Source organism: Lolium rigidum, chromosome 2, assembly GCF_022539505.1.
Source record: "Lolium rigidum isolate FL_2022 chromosome 2, APGP_CSIRO_Lrig_0.1, whole genome shotgun sequence".
In the NCBI taxonomy this organism is placed as follows: Eukaryota; Viridiplantae; Streptophyta; class Magnoliopsida; order Poales; family Poaceae; genus Lolium; species Lolium rigidum.
This window is the reverse complement of record NC_061509.1, coordinates 108005384-108009371: the sequence shown is the minus strand read 5'-3', so window position 1 is coordinate 108009371 and position 3988 is coordinate 108005384.

Here is a 3988-nt window from a genome sequence, read left to right as displayed (position 1 = left end):
TCGAAAACAGCAAAAAACGATTCGGGGGGCGTTTTTACGGGGCGTGCTAGACGGCCGGGTAGAGCCGAATCCCTCAAACCGGCGGTTATTATACGGGTTTGCCCCTTTTACGGGGTCTGTTAGACCTGCTCTTAACAAGGTAGGAAGCACTCCATGATTCCTGTAGAAATACAAGAAAAGTAGGAGTCATCAAAAATGATTAGGACAAATCTTGCACCGAAATTTTTCCATAAATGATAGTACGCATCAAATGTACTTACGAAAGCAACAGGAAAAAATATCACAAAGATAGCCTTTCAGTATAGCTAGATGATCCAGATCCTTGATTTTGACCAAACCATTCGGAATAGTTTTCTGAACATGTATGTGATGTAGTTGATAGTTGCTTTCTTGTCACTGAATTAGCTCTATTATTCCCAAGGAAAATCCTTCTGTTATGACCGGCCTGACTTATTCCAGGAGGGGGCCCAATCATGGGCCCAATTAGGGGCTTAGCCCATTTAGTTTGTTTAGTTTCAGCTCATAAATACTAGATGTAATCCGTACGTGAACAGGCAAGCAATAAACAGATCTTATAGATCATTATTGCCGACTCCTTGAGGAGTCGGTCTTCCCTGCCCTAGCCGCCGCTTCTTCCCTTGCGCCGCCTTCCTCCAACCTCGCGACGGCGGCCAGCCGCCGGCGCCGCCTTCCTCTCCCTCGTCCAGCACACTTCCACCCCTACAATCTACGTAACCGGCCTGGTAGGATCACAGATCCTATCAATTTGGTATCAGATTGTCCTCGTACGGTCATGTCGTCTTCGTCGGCCACCACCACCACCTCCGCGCCGCCCAACCCGCCGCCTTCCGCACCGCCGCCGTCGCAGCCGCCGCCCTCCACGGGAGCCGCGGCATCCATGGCGGGGGCCTCCGACGTCGCTCCCCTCCTCTCGCAGCAGGAGGTCTCGACGGCCATCCGCGATCTCGCCATCGCGGTCCAAGGCATCCGCCTGTACCTGATCGGCACGCAGGGGATGACCACGCCGCCGCCGCCGCCGGCCCTCAACGCCATCTCGGCCGCGCCGGCCGTTTCCGCCCGTCCGGGCGTACCCGCCCGCCCCGGCCTCGCCGCCTCCACCGCCGTGGTCGTCGTGGCAGCCGGCCCCTAGCGCCGGGCCCGCGTCGCTGCCCCGGGCGTCCCCATCCGGCGGGTGCCGTTTCCGCCGTCGCCCTCGCGGCTCCCGGCGTGGGTGACCGCGACGGAGCCTCCGCCCGTCTACTCGGCCGCATCGGCGCCTCCTCCCGTCTACACGGCTGCCGGGGACCCTCCGAGGCCCTCCTTTCCGGAGCCGGCATACTCGCGCTTTGCGGAGCCTTCCGCTGGCCGCGCGGAGTACCCCGGCCAGGGCGCCGCCGGCCCAACCCCCCCACGCTACGCCAAGCTCGACTTCGCCACGTACGACGGTGTCGAGGACCCCCTCAACTGGCTCAACCAATGCGAGCAATTCTTTCGAGGGCAGCGCACCCTCGCCTCGGACCGGACTTGGCTCGCCTCGTACCACCTCCGCGGCGCCGCCCAGACATGGTATTACTCCCTCGAGCAGGACGAGGGCGGCATGCCCCCATGGGACCGCTTCCGCGAGCTGCGCCTTCTACGCTTCGGTCCCCCGATTAGCGGCGGTCGCTTGCGGAACTCGGGCGTTTGGCCTTCACCACCACGGTACAGGACTTCGCCGACCGCTTCCGAGCCCTCGCATGCCATGCGCCCGGGGTGACGGGGCAGCAGCGCGCCGAGCTCTTCATTGGCGGACTGCCGGACCACATTCACGTCGACGTGGAGATGCGGGATCCCCGGGACCTGCGGTCGGCCATGTACTACGCTCGTGCCTTCGAGCAGCGCGCCCGGGCCATGCAGCGAGGCCTTCCCGGCCAACGACGCTCAGCCAGCCGCCCGCCCTCCACCGACACCACCAGGCCGGGCGCTCACGGCCGTGACTCATGCGGGGCACTCCGATCCGGCCGCGACGCGGCCTTTCCGTCGGCCGACCACGGCGGAACAGCTCGAGCGCCGTCGTAAAGGGTTGTGCTTCAACCGCGACGAGCTCTATGTACCGGGCCACGTTTGTCCACGCCTGTTCTACTTGGAGACCGTAGACGACATTGCGGCCGATGTCGTCGCAGCTCGGGCTGGCCGACGCGGCCGTCTCCAAGGCCGACGCCGTTCCGGGATGAGTTCCGCCGGCAGTTTCCGGCTATCCAGCTCGAGGACGAGCTGTTTGAGAAGGCGAGGAGAGATGTTATGACCGGCCTGACTTATTCCGGGAGGGGCCCAATCATGGGCCCAATTAGGGGCTTAGCCCATTTAGTTTGTTTAGTTTCAGCTCATAAATACTAGATGTAATCCGTACGTGAACAGGCAAGCAATAAACAGATCTTATAGATCATTATTGCCGACTCCTTGAGGAGTCGGTCTTCCCTGCCCTAGCCGCCGCTTCTTCCCTTGCGCCGCCTTCCTCCAACCTCGCGACGGCGGCCAGCCGCCGGCGCCGCCTTCCTCTCCCTCGTCCAGCACACTTCCACCCCTACAATCTACGTAACCGGCCTGGTAGGATCACAGATCCTATCACCTTCTCTTATAACTGAAGCCTTGGCAAGTGACCAATTCATCAAGACAGAGTGCATTGTACAATCCCAAGGAATAAAGAAGTTGCAAAGGGGGGCACGATTGGAAGTGGGCAGCGAATACCCCGCGCCTGCAGCTCTGTAAACCAACATTGAAAGCAAAAAGTGGTAAATTAACAACAACAAATGCCAAATAGCAAAAGGCAACATAATAGTATGATGGTTCCACACATCAATCAATCAACAGGACGTGAAATCACAAACTATATATCAGTGTGTGGCATACATGTGTACTTAGATGATTATCCCTAAGATACGCTGATGTATCACATGTACTCCGTGCAACAATTGTGGTTTGCAACTTGATCCATCCATCGATGACAATGGAGAAAATGGAGAAAATACAATGAGAAAAATGGGAATCACGTACCTCAGTCCAAACTGCCGCCGTGATGCGCGGCGCTTCGGCCTTCGATCTGTTGGGGCTTGGGGACGAGAGCAAGGGGCAACGCATCCCGGCCATTGGGAGGGCCGTATGGCAATCTAGGGCCGCGCCGGTCGCCGTCGCTCTGGCCGTCGAGCCTCCGCGGTTGAGTTGCTCCTGCCTGCTTCCAGCACGGGCTGACGACGCAGATGAAGCCGTGACGGTGGAGGAGTCCAGGAACCGGCCGGAGCGAATGAGAGGAAGAAGATGAGGGTGTGGGGAGCCGCCGCCGCCGCCGCTGGGACTGGGAGATGGAGGAGTTTGCGTGTGGGGAGAAGAAGCGTGAGACAAATCCACTTCACCTTTTTTTTCGTTGCTCGCCCAGCTTTTTCTTTCGCGTTTTTCTTTCTCTCTCGCACTCGCCAGCCCTCGTGCGCGAGGTGGGTATCGTGGATAGCCCCAGAGGCCTCCCTACCCACACGCACTTGCTTGTTCTCAATATCTAGCCCAAATAGTCTAGCCTGGCGCAAGCTGCCCCATGTAACCTCTGTACATTACTCTGAATGCTAGAGAAAATTTTGAGTTGGTAAAATGACAAATATAACATGGGAGTTTGGGCACCTAATTTGTGTTACTTACTTTCAGAACTATCACAATTACAAGTTCTTTTCTGGCAAGGCTGTGAAGCTAATCGAAACTTGTAAGCATACATTGAGAAATAATTTACCATTCTGACGAGTTATCTTGCTTTAAAAGTGTATATAGAGAAAACGTACAGTGCTATTGTCCACACATCTATCCCCTGTATCCTACGTCTTGTGTCTTTCGTGTCTACCTTTTGCGTGTGTTTGACCATAATCAGAACAGGTTATCGGCACAAAGCTCTGCCATGCGCACGACTTAGATGGGCACTGGGTTCGGCGCCACCCTAGCTGGCACCAACTTCCACCACCTTGGCACC